The sequence below is a fragment of the Agelaius tricolor genome, unplaced genomic scaffold, assembly GCF_023055355.1.
Source record: "Agelaius tricolor isolate 1412-34295 unplaced genomic scaffold, bAgeTri1.0.p SCAF_8, whole genome shotgun sequence".
Taxonomy (NCBI): domain Eukaryota; kingdom Metazoa; phylum Chordata; class Aves; order Passeriformes; family Icteridae; genus Agelaius; species Agelaius tricolor.
This window is the reverse complement of record NW_027269268.1, coordinates 16,757,530-16,771,290: the sequence shown is the minus strand read 5'-3', so window position 1 is coordinate 16,771,290 and position 13,761 is coordinate 16,757,530.

Genomic DNA, 13,761 nt, shown 5'->3' with positions numbered 1-13,761 from the left:
AGGTGGTGCACAGTTCATTGGAGAGAGCTCACTTGCGAATGTTAAACCTTTGGGTTTGACTAATCCTTGTGGAATTAGCATGTCATAAAGTTAGAAATTAATCTCTGGCCACATGGGCTATCAGTGTATCAAAGATGAAATTTACTATCAAGATCATGTTCTTTCAAGAAAACATGTTATACCTTATTTTTTCCATGGTTCTTGTGACAAAAGAGTTACATAATCCAAACATGCTTCTGTAACCCATGTCAAAACACCAAATGTGCTGGGGAATTTTGGCAGGAATTTGACACAAAGGGCAAATCACACAATAAAGACATTTGCACTATATCACCCAGAATGGGTTTGATTAAAATGCTGAAGAAATACTTTGCTAACAGATGTAATTTTTTATATTGTCAGTTGTTAATGATGGAACCATTGTGAGATAGATTTTGTCACCCATAATCATTTGTATAATGTCTTCTGAAATGCAGCACTGGATCAAGCATTGGTATGAGCAGTGAGGAATATAATCTGTGTAGGAAAATGCAGAGAGATTTTAGCCTGTGTTTATGTGTCGCCTTTCATATATTTTGCACTTTGTTTTCTGAGTTCATTCTGCTTTTCCCAAAAAGGTTGGACATCTTTTTATACATTACCTACAACGGATGTGTCAAAACTGGATGACTAATGAAATAACTGAGTAATGTGAGCTGAATTCTAAGTAAACCTCATTTTTACTTAGTGTTTTAGTGAGCATAGTACTTATCATAATACTTTTTAGTACTTTATCATATTAAACCATAATCTTGGCTTCAATGTGCACTTACTAAGCCAAACTTAAGGCATCTGTGCATCTATTTTAGTCCTTGCCATTGCTCACAGTAGGCTTTATATTCCTTGCACCATCATCAGAGTCTCATACTTTTCTCAGGGAGGCAATTAAGACAGAAAACTCTTTAATGTGTAACATGACAATGTCTGTAATAGCAAAAGCATTCACACTTGGACTATGTCTAGGGGGCTAAACAAAGGACATTTCAAACTCAATACCTTTTCAAAGAAGTAAGTAAACCAGAAGTTGTTTTCATGTGAAAATAAAAAAATGTTTTTGTACAAGGCAGTGTGTATGCCTGACCCTTTCATCTTTGTTTATAGCTTTAGACAACGTGTGATGAGTGTAACTGTATGGACAAAAGGAAGACTGAAAAGAAATGAATTTTCAGAGAAAGTACAGAAAGGCTGAGAAACCACGGAATGGTGATGTCCTAGAGAATTCTGTGACTGTGTGCCACAATGTCCTTTACTTGCAATTCTGCATTTGAGTGGCAGGGGTGCTGGGGCATCTGCAGACAGGTAGCTATAAAATGATGCCTGAAGATACTGCTGGATTATTGCAATGATTGGAGCTCTACACATGCCCAATCGTGACAAGGTGGGGGCAGCTATAAAATTGGAGTGTGGGACAATGGCACTGGGGGAATTTGAAGAATGCACTTGAAGCTGGTCTTGAAGTCTGCCTGTGCCCCAGTGAAAGTTGTGAGGAGTTTTTGGAGAGCACTGCTTTTAAACTGAAAAGGGATGAGCAGGCAGCTTATGAGTCTATTGCAAAAAAGAGGGGCATGCATCAGTAACAGTTTTGGAGAGACTCGGAAACCAAGATATAATATACTACAATCATCCATCTTCATCTATGACTTTGTTTTAAAAACAACCAGTTTGTTAGATTTGTGGCTGGGAGGTAAACACAAACTTGAATCTTCTTCATGACAACAGATGAAATTTCAAAATGAACTTTTAAAAAAAATATCTAACTGTGTGTAGATTGGAGGCCTGCTGACCTGGATGCCTTCTCTCACAGAATTCATTGCATTGTTCTAGGTGTTATAGGAAGCCACAAAAGCTCCAGGTCAGCATTGTTACATTCCTTTGTTGAAAATGAGAAGTTCTCCATAGAACAGATGCTTTGTTTTTATTTACAAATAACTGAATTTTTTTTACTCTGAATTTCAAGAGATCAGAGTTCTCTTCAGAATGGAGGCACAAATAATGTGTCATTTTTATATATCTGAAAGACTCCCTTGCTAAACAGAGGAAAATCAAGCTGAAATATCAGTCTGAAACAGCCTGTATGAAGACTTTTTTTATTTTAACAAAGCTGTATTTTTCATAGGTGTTCAAGATGGGAATAATTTCAATCAAAAAGGCAGAAAGCAGCTATGAACAAAAGGATATAATATTTTCCAATATAGAAGTAACTGCACTTTTCCCCATTTTCTATTTTTTATGAAATAACATCCTAACCTAGTGTTTTAAAGAAGAATGTAAAATTGCTGCAGCAAGATGAATAGCACCTGCCAGGTATATATTTTAAGTATATTTGTTCTAACTTCATGTCTGGTATTTCTGAAAGACACTTGATTGACTTAAGAGTATTATGAAAGGAGCTGACTGTGCAAACAACTACAACTAACCTCTCATAATAATGGAATACCAGTTTACTGACAGTGTATGAATGTTTACATTTGCAGAAGAGGCTCTGACAAGAAAATACTTTATTCTAAAGTGTGACGAGCTGTCAAATATTTTACTGAAATATCTTCTTTTTTAAGGAGGAGGCAAAGGAATTTGTGGTTTCTTGGGTTTTGGTTTTTTTTTTTGGTCCAGTTTGGTTTTTTCCTTTAGTTTTTTTTTGTTTGTTTGTTTTTTGTTTTTGGTTTTTATTTTTTTGTTATGATCTTTGAAAAGTTCAAGCAGTTTCTTCTAAGGACTCTGGTATAGGCTACTGGCACTTGAGAATGCTACTGGACTAGATGGAAATTAAGAACAATCCAAAATGACAATTACTAATATATTTGGTGCAACTCTAGTTTAAATTCAATACGTTGCTTGTTTGGTCAAGTAAATGAATACTTTGTTGTTTTTATCTTTTTTTTAGTATTTTTCTTCCTTTAGACATACAGTTGAAGAAAACCTCTAGCATCCTCAAAAAAGTAAATTCATTAACAAATCTCTAGATTAGGTTCTTGCTTGACTCTCATTTATTCTTTCTAGTTTAGTATTGTTTTGGAAAAGAGGAACAAAACACTATGTATAGTCTACTTTGTAGTATTTTCCAGTCTCTAAAACAGTCACACCTTTGTTGAAGAAAAAGAAAAATAAATCCAATACTCATAAGTACTGGTTTTTGTAAGAACCTGATTTAATTAATGATGATGAAATCTAGTGCCATGGACTGATTGGATGGACTACTGAGTCATGTGTCTTGAATTTTTTCCTGCTAATATTTGGCCAGTTTCTTGAGACTCCAAAAATAACTTGGATCAATTATATTTTTTTGTTTTATAGCCCAGTCCCTTGTGTTTAAGATCATGTGGAAGTTAAATGACGGAGAGAGAAAGAAGGCAATATAAGCATACAGTAAACAGGCAGCTAAATGGCATGGCAAAGTAAAGTCAGAATAACATTACTATCTTTTAATGTTATTTTTCTCTTTGCATAGAGCCTCTTCAATGTTAAGCTAATCCTGCAGTGCATGGCTTGTTTCAGATTGCACAGGAATGACATTATCTGTGGGTGTTTTTCCAGAGCATGCTCTCAGGTCTTGAGTGACCTGTTCTGGTTTCTCACTGATTCTCCAAAAAAGAATATGCTTGGTGTTTCTTGTTCTCTGGCACAGAAGTGGCATGGTGGAGGGATTTCCTCCTGCTGAAGCATGAATGTGAAAACAGGAATCGTGACACTCCTGTTTGTTCTGAGCATCATGCTTCATAGCTGAGGATTAGAGAATGTAATACTATCCTAAATTTAATTTGCCATTCTCTGTAGCTGGCTGCTTACTGTACTCTTATCTTGTCCCCTTTCTCCCTCTGTGATTTAACTTCCACATGAACTTAGGCACAGCACCTTGCAATTGTACTGTTTGCTGTTGTGTCTGGATCAATATCTCCAAAGCACTCAGTTCCTGGAGTTCTGTGTCAATCATTCTGGCTTCAGCCTAAAATCTGAGCATAGCATTTTTCAGTAGAAGATTGTGCTAAATTACTTCTCAACATGAGGAAAGGAACTCTCTAGAATGGTGGAGGCATATTTTCATACACAAAAGTGCTGTTTATTTGTTCCTTGCTTGAGCATTCTTTACTCTTTGACAGAGGAGCAGACATTCCCTTTGGATAGAGTAATCAGCAGCAAAAACAAGGAAAGAAGCATTTTTCACAAGGCAGAAAAAGAATGGTCTTTGTTCTGGTCAGGAAAAATGATTGAATAGACATTGTATCCAGTAGCTATATGAAATATTTCTTTCAAACTGTAACAGGAGTTCATGAGGAGAGGTAAGTAATAAAGTCCCTTGTTCATTGATGTAAAGTGACATTTTCTTGTGTTGTTGATAATAATTTAACACTAGAGAATGCTTGAATGTGGGCTGGCAGAGACAAGAGTTTGGCTGGTCACAAGGTGATTAAGTTTTTGGTTTCTCACTACTGAAGATTCAGAGATTTAGAAATGAAATCTGAATCAAATGATGTGAGAGAAAAAAGGGTAATTCTTAAAGCTCATTGACCTGTATAAAGAAACTAGAAGAATGGTCCTGAAAATTCTTTTAAGGGGTGATCAGCCAGAAGTTGTACCAAAAAAAGGAATAATACTAAACAATCGCTCTTTTTGAAATAAAATCCTGGAAAAGCCCAGAATTGGTGGATTAACATTTAGAAAGGTGCTCAGTATAAGCAGAACACATAAATGATAGTTTTGTGGCTGGAATAGGAAACAAGAATTTTTATTGTAACTATCTATGTGCAAGTCTGCCTTGAAGTTGAGTACTAAATTGGCACCTGATCAAACACAGATTCTAAACTAACAAAAAGGCTGTGGTGGAGGGGAATGCATGAGAAGCAAGGGAGATTCCTACAGAAAACACACAAGTAAGATAAAGTAAAGAATAAAAACACTCTGCTGAACAGTATGCAGTTCCCTGAGTGGAAGGATCTCATCCTCCAATTGTTTGACTTATGGGCAAGAACTGAGAGGAGAAAGAATCGTAACAATTCACCAGTTCCAGTAATGGATAAAGGAAAGATCTTCAGTAGAATTTAGAGAAATCTGACCTGGGGGATAAAAGACTATTGTTGTATGTGATTTTTTCCACTATATTTGATATCAATTCAGAAGCTGAGGTAGCTGCTTTGCAACAAGACCTGTGGATAGGGAAAACCTAGGCTGAAGGACAGAAGAAGAGTCTGCATAGGAAAGGAGGTGCAAGATTGACACCTTTGTCATCAGTGGAATCTAACTGAACTGTAAAAATTTGATGGGCCACATGTTGAGTGGGAAAAGCTAGACCAGTGTTTGATAACAGCTGGCAGCTAGAAAGGTAGTTGGAATGAACTTGGATAGTGCTCCTTGAATGATTGTCAGTCTCACTGTGTAGAATACTGAAACTGAAGAGAGAAATAAGCTATGTAAGTGATGTACTTTTATTAGATATGTTACATTCAAAACACACCTTGCATATCTTTCTGATCCTTCCCAGTTTTAGTTCTGGGCAGAATGAATTAACAAAACTTTTTAACAATAGGAAGCCCATTACAGTACAAATAGCTTGTGATTCATCAAAAGGGCAGGGGGACAGGCCTGGAGGAAGTTGAAATCAAATGTCACCACCTAAAAATATAGCTGAAATGATGAGATTTCTTCCTCTGATGAATGCTTGGAGTAAAAAGGCCATGTTCTTTGTGAACTGTATGATGCCATCCTTGTGTGGGCTGGAGAGAAAACACAGGAATAGGTTCTGAAAAGATGCTCTAAATGATTTATTGACAACATCCTGGGAACTGACATTTGACAATGTTTCTGAGCCCACAGCCATTTCAGCAAATGCCAGTGGTGCAAGATTTAGGGGGGCGGTGCTCCATTCAGTGAGATGAATACTGTCCCACGTTGTTTCTGGCAGTGCTCAGACACCAAGAATAAGCAGGCATAAATAGCAGGAGTGTCTGGTGAGAGCTTGGGATGTGTGAGAGGTTCAGAATATGCTTCCACATCTTGGTAACTTCAGCAATGTGTCAGGTAGAGGGAAAGCCTCTTGCAGTATTGATAAAAAAGTAATAGATAAAATGTCCCTTATTAATGTATTTTAAACCTATCCCAAAAAACGCTGTACCAAAAAAGCCTCTGAGGCTGACTAATTGTTTATTGAGGAGACTAGAGTTGACTGAGATTTTGAGCAGGGTAATGGGCTCATGGAGGTGCAACTGAATGGTCACTGTATGAACCTGGTGTGGATAAATAATCACTGCTGACTGCAAACAAATGAAAATTCTCCATGATTTTTTGAATTTGCCTTACTAGCCATCAGCAACCTCTGCTCTGCCCAGCACATTTCTGCAAGAGTGCTTTTTTTGTTTATGTGGAGGTGTTTCATAGCAGTTCCACCATCCTGAAAGTTCAGCAGTTTATGAGAAACAGTGCTTCCAGCTGCCATTAAGTTGCTACTCACAGAATTTAGCACGTCCACTGTGTAAGAAATGATGCTGCAGAAAGGAAAAGTGACTGCCACTCACAATGTAGCACACCAAGTCCTTCTTTAGTGTAGGCTGAATTCTAGTTGTGGAAATGCTGCTTCTCAGTAAGTCTGCAATCCAGCACAGCAAACTGCTTTGAGTCCAGCACTCCAGTCTCCAGAGCATTATTTCAAGCCCTAACAACACTGCCTGAGCACTGACTGCCAAGAAGTTTGCTGCATCAAAAAGACTTTACTTATTCAGATACTGAATAGGCACTACGTTACTTCTATGAAAAGTTCAGTTGGTTAGTGAGGAGAAATCCTGGCAATTTCAGAGGTAAGTTTGCATGGTAAATCTGTCTATGTTAAACACATGAAGCTAAGATATGGCAGTATTTTCCTCTTTGTACATTAGTCTCCACAATATGTTTAGTCTGATGAGTCCTGGTAAAACCAGAGGGATGTGAAAGATAAATGTTGTCATTTATTCATTTGGGTGCAGCAGTAGCAAGAGTTCTCAGTAGCCAAATATAAGTACAGGCAAATCACTGAGCATTAACTGCTTATAAGACTTCCCTCTCTTGAAGGCTTCTGCACTTAATAGATTGTTCTTCATCTTATTATAAAAGCATTAGTAGTAGCTGCATGCTTGATCCACAGAACACCATGCCTTGAATAATCTTTATTAACTGATAATTTTTGAAGGTGTTATTTCTTTGTTGATATAAGTGAAGAGGTGCCTGCTTTGGGCAGTAGAGGAAAAGGAATACTGATGCCAATTGCTAGTGAGTGTTTGCTGGTGGAACCTCCTGTAGACTTAGGATTGGGAAAAGAAATGTCCATATCCTATTCTCCTGCAGTAGCACCTGGTTGTTTGGGACAGGTGTAAAAGGACATGACGTGAAAACCATATCCCAAGGCCTTAATCAGACTGTCCTCTTTTTTTGCTGCTATGCTTGCTACTATTTTCTAATATATTAGAAATATTTTCCAATTTTTTTTCTTATTTCTTAATGTCAGGCCTGATTTAAACCATACCTGTTTTAAAAAAAATAATACTTAAGTGGGCCTTGGAGAGCATATGATAGTGATATTCTCTTACTAAAGGACTTAAACACTTTTGATTTCTGAGGGATAAAATAGAAATGTACTTCTTTAAGCTGTGCTGATGGTCAAGACAAGAACCTGTCATTTCCATAAGGTAGGTCTGGTCCAGTGTTTTTTATGTAATCAGTGGGAATTTGGTATCAGTGAGCTCAGGATCAGTTTCTCCTTCATGTCTGAAAGTGAAGAGCTGTCACTCTGGGTATTTCATCCTGGAATGTGAAGGTAAGCTTGTGATCCAGCAACATTGGAGGAGAGCCCCTGCCCTTAGTCAGTACATTTTGCAGCTGTGAGTGGCTGTGAGCATTGGGAATGTAAGCAGAGATGCCAGCACACATAAGGTAGGCGCTTCCATAAGTCTCTCTCTCAATACATAGATTGCAACAGAATTTTGGTGTTTGCCCCAGATATTTTGGTGTGGTGGGGTTTCTTCTGGCATGTTCTGCCTTGCCTGCCAGCCCAGCTCTAAATAAGGCAGCCAAATGCAAATGCACAAATGGAGCAGTCTCTTCACCATTGAGAGCGCAGGCTCCCAGAATAGATTTCCTGTGCCCCTCTCCCCTTACTGGAGTCTTATTTCATTTTGGAAAACTGGGCACCTATGGCTAAATTGCAAAGCACTGCCCAAGAGGTACAGGAACCTTCTCCATGCACTTTGCTGAGGAGAATTTGCATGGGGGCTCCTTTTTAGAGTATTTTCCTAATGCCCACTTGTAATATTATACAGAATGGCCTTGAAATACTCTATTTTTTGATAAAGATACTGTAATAGGTTGGGTTGCATCTTATAGATGGTGATCTTGGGTTAGATACTGTGTTCATTATTATAGTAATTTTAATTTGGTAGTTTGTGAAGTGACTTGAAAGTGTGGAGCATTTTTTTATATAGTGTGTGGGGCAATGGCCCTCAAAAATGCTCTCATAGCACTAATAGGAATTTTATTATAATAAATCTCGCTTGCACTTTGAAAAAGGTAAGTTTCTATTATACACTGCAATGGTACAAGAGCACTACAAACATTAATATACCTCCTTTGAAGGAAATGTATTTTACTGTGCTTTTCTTTTACCTTGTATTTTATGGCCTAGTTTGTTCTCTCTATGTGAATAGAGAGGAATAAATGAACAACTACTTTGCAACTTTGAGTACTACCTTACAGGCAAGAGTCTCAGTGTACTTTATAACAGCTGTTAAATTAAATAAATAATTATTTAATTATTAAATATTATTAAATATGTTAAATAAACTTTCTTCATGTAAAAGGAAGTATTGGACCATTTGCACAGTATGCCAGGATCACTCAGTACTACCTGACCCATCCAAGCCTGTGGCAGGGATGTAGGTGAATTGAAGGCACCTTTTAATATGCTCTGTATATGGTTACAGCACATATCCACATCTCCATGCATCCATAGACATTTATTTTGCAAAGCCTAACTGTGATTGATTTCACTGCTGCTTTTCCTAGCCTGGTGTAAGGTAAGGCTATGCCAGCCAGCACACGCTGGCAATTGTAAAGGAGGCAGCTGTAGCTTCCAGGAATCTGTTCATTCGCCCTTCAGCTGGACAGACATTGCTTGTTGTGTGCAGCTAAGCAGACATTCTGTGAGAATGTGTGTGAATGTTAGTGAGCACTTTGCTTGCTGTTTGTTTGTTCCTTACACAATTATTTTATGCTGCTCTGTTACAAAGTGATTTTCTCCCATCCCTAATGCTTAGCACAGTTCTTAGTATTTGTCTGGTCAGTCCCTGAGACCAAGCCTTTGTTAGGTCGTTTCAATTTCTTCAAAACTACTGTAGAAATAATACAATTCCTGACTCCTGCAGGCAGTCTCAGGGGATTCCTGTAGTGCAGTAGTGTTTTACAGGACTCCAGAGGGAAAATGACAACTGCAAGGAATGGTTTCTCCCCTTTCTAAAATCACCACCCTCAGTGGAGTCTGACCCGGAGCTTCCATATTCACACTCCAACCAGCAACATGGAATCTGTTCAAAGCTTTGAAGTACAGAACCATTATCTAAAAGCTAAATATAATGTGGGTTATTGCTTGTGCTTAATGCCCCAGCCTTTTCCCCCATTGCTCTTCTCTCCTTGTCCCTGTTTAGATGGAGAGCTGGCAGCTGTGGCCTCGAGCAGGGTGTGTTTGGTAGCTGCAGGGTTTGGATGCCACGTCCTGGGATATCAGGCTCACAGAGGCATTTGGGTCTGTGATAGGCTCTGGCACTGCCCTGCCTGCAGCTCCCTGAGGTGCTGTCAGGTCATGCTGCCTCCTGCATGGCAGAGCCCTTGCTGATCACTCTGTGCCAACTGCTTCCCAATTTGGTATAAGAAATCCACTCTGGCCCCTCTGGGTAGGGTCTGACCCTATTTATTATTTTGCTTTTCTTCTATATTGCACCCATAAAATTGTCTCACACAAGAAATGCCATTACATCAAAAACTTGTACGTCCAAGTGCAAGTTTACTTTCAGCAGGCTCTGAGCAAATATTTCAGGAAATGCTCAATGCTCAAAGATCTACTAATCAGGAAAAAGTTGCTTCCAGAGAGCTCTTGAACCTGTTCTGTGAATTGTAGGAAAACTGAACATTCCCAGCAGCCAGAAGTGTGTTTTACTATACCTGCTCTTGGTTGCCCACCAATTCACCAGAGAATCCTTCTGACACCAGCAGCATGGGCATTTGTAGGAGAATAATGACCTTCCACAAAGAGGATGTGGCTTGCAACATGCTCAGGATGTCATTGCCTCCTGCAGAGTGTTTGAGTGTGACAGCACCTGGGAGTGTCCTGCAACCTGCTTGCAGGAGCTCAGTACTGTGCCCTGGCGAGGTCTCAATTCTCTCTTGAATTCCAATACAAGACTGGAATTGTCTTGAATCCAAGACAATTTCATTTTGCTGTGGAAAGCTGACTATAACAATGCCTGTTGATGCTTCTACTCCTATTTATTGTCCATCCTGTTTGGTTCTGTCTTTGAGGCGTGCTAGACAGATGTAAGTTTATGCAGATGTGGGTTTGTGTAGATGTGCCAAACTGGTGCTACAGATGCACCAGGTAAAATGGAGTTAATTGGACAAAGTGAACTGGATTGGTAAGTGCAGTGATTCTGTTCCACATAGCCAGCAAGGCAACTATGAAACAAAACTACAAAATGTTCCTTGCTCTTTATTCTCTATGGTCATAAGAAGAATAAACCATCTGAAAATGTCTGTAATGAGGTAGAAAAAGTTGATAAAAAACTAAATTTAATTGTTCACCTCCCCAGGCCAGAACTTACAAGATAAAAAAAGTAAAAGTAACAGTACCTGTGATAGATGGACTTGAAATAAGAGCGTATGGACTGACAGATAAATTCCTAATCTCTTACTGGTATTAGTGTAAATGGTGAGTGCTCAGGAACTCTAAAAATCAGTGAAATTAGATTTCAGCCACTGCCTTTGTTCTGAGAGATCTGTTAGAGCAGCTCTTCTAGTATGTGTACTGGAAATCATTTTGCTGTGATGGAAACAGAGCTATCCTTGGAAGGGAAACAGCAAAACACACAGGGAGGATAAATTTTTTAACTCTGATAGTGAACTTACGCCATACCTGTTACTAACATCCTTTGTTAAATGTTCTCACATAGCAAGCTGCAAAGATGGTATTCATGGTAAAAAATGACTTGCTTTATCTTCAGCTTTGTTTCCACCTCAGAGAGCCAACTGACTGTTTCAACATGCTATTTTAACTACTCCTTCATGTCTGTTAACATGGAGGCCTGAAGTAGTCATCTAACATTGATAAATGTCATAAGTCAGTAATGTGCTATGTGGCTTCCCCAGAATGTTTCACTCTTGTTCTGGCTGTCAGGATAGGAGAGAAAGTATATTTAACTTTCTTTCTGGATCCTTCTGTGGATTCCAGTGTGGCCTAGCTGATGAAATAAGCATTTACTGTATAGCAGCTGGGGAAAGGTGCCTGTTAAAATGTTAAATGTAAAAATGCTTTAAAAAAGATAATATTGGCTATAGTTAACAGAATGCTTTAAACACAGATAATTTAAACTTTTTCTTTTGCTTAGAATCAGTTTGTAGTAGGAAAAAAACGTAATCACAGCAGAAAAATTATGGTACTCAAACTCCCAAAAAAATCCAGTAGATGTTTGTCATAATTGCTGCTGTGCAACAGACAACTGGAAAGAGATTACTTACAATAACACTTGGTTTTCAAAATGCTTTCGTGATTTAAAGCCCCACTATTTAATTAATTTTCTTAGTAAATTAAATTAAAACATCCTGCCAGCCAAATATAATCTCCAAACTGTTGAAGTGATGAGTGACATGCTTGAGGACAAAGCCAGAATGGCCATCATACCTCAGGAGGAGATTTCAGGCGTTCTTGCTTTTAGAGAGCACTGCAATATGCCAGTCTCTCATGCTGGGCCTCTCTCTGCTCTGACAGGCATAATAAGGGACATTGCATAATGTCCCTTTTGTCAGAATTATAGATGATGCAGGCTGAACCTGCTGAAATGGACTAACAGTACTGAATCAAGCACTGTCATGTCAGAGGAAACACAGAGATCAGTCAGCCAGCCCCACACTGACCCTGAGGTCAGGCTGCAGCAAGGAGGTGTAAGGCAGGCTTAGGCAATTGTTGGGTGGTTTTTGCTGAGGGCTATGAGAAATCCCCAGTAGCATCACAAAAGTTGCTTGTGTCAATCAGCTGATTCTCTGGTGGCAATACCTTTTGTGACAGAATGACACATACATGAGCATCTTGTCCCAGGGGCTGGCAGATTTTCTGGGGCCGTTGGAGAGGTTCTGGAATCTGCTTTGTGGGATCTGAATGTTCCTCACTGCTCTGTGCTATTTTAGTAGAGATAGCTGCTACACATTACCTATGCTACATCACTGAATTCACATTTAATAATTTGCCTGTGTTGGTGGTAATTTGGGCTATGTTGACTAAAAAATATAACTTTAACCACATTAGAATATGCCTAAGGCCAGAATTAGCCTTTCAGAGGCTAACAGAAAAAGAAGTCCAATTGCTGATAAGCTAGTGCAACGTGTAGTGAGCAAGAATAAAAGCCAATATATGACTTAAACAATGTGTTTATTAATACAATGTAGATAATGGGAAGCTGAGGGAGGGCTGTTTCCTCAACAGTTTAGAAACAGTCAGAATATGCTGTCCTTGAACTACAGCAGCTCTTTGCCAAGAAGCCCCCCAGTACTTGAATTACTAGATGATCTTTCCCAACTTTGGTAAAAAAAGACTTCCAAAGCCCACAAAGATAGTGAGAACTCCAAAAGAAAGGGATAAAATTCTTATTTGCTGTTAGTTCATAAATGTTTTGAGTCAGCAGGTCAAATTCAACTAAATTCTTCACATTTGATGAACTGGGATGATTTTAAGATCATTGGGACTGATTCTGCAGTGGCCCCTGCAAATTAGACTGTAGAGCTAATTTGGTCTAATTTATCATATGAGTGCCAGACTAAAGTATATTGCTGTACTTAATGCCTGAAGGTGAGCACAATTGTTTGTTTTTTTAGAAACTTATTTGAACAACCTCTGAAATGCTTAATGACTTCAGGTGTGAAGGAATTATTGTGAGCAGTATGCTGAACCACTTGGTGAAAAACCATATACTTAAAAGCATAGATGTGGCACAACCTGATGAATTTAATACTTTATTGAGCACCTTCTGGTTCGTTGTAGGGGGAGGTGGTTGATTCTATCCACTTCCAAATGGATAGTTACCTTCTTTGGCCTAGATCACATCATATCATACTGTGGGTTTGGTAGCTAGCTCTGGTCCAAGTTAAATTTGGGGTTTAAGAGTAAAAAAAAAATTAAAAAAAACTTTTAAAAATCCAATATTAAAGTGTTTTTCTTCCTGTTTTTAAGCCATTCCTGTACTTCTAGGATGGTAAAATTAACAAATTTATTAACTGGTCTCTACTTGGCTAAAGTGAACTGTTCCTTCAGAAAAGGTTGTTGGGGTATTGGCGTGTCAGAAAGTTCTATATTTATATTTAATTTAGAGGGAAAAAAATGAAATTCTGCGGTGTGCCTTTGACTGTGTTTTGTGTAAAGGCAAATATGGAAATGGAGCAGTGGGGGAAGATTGAGGGAGGTGTTCAGAAAATACAATGTGTGTAAATGAGAGATGAAAAGAATGTGAG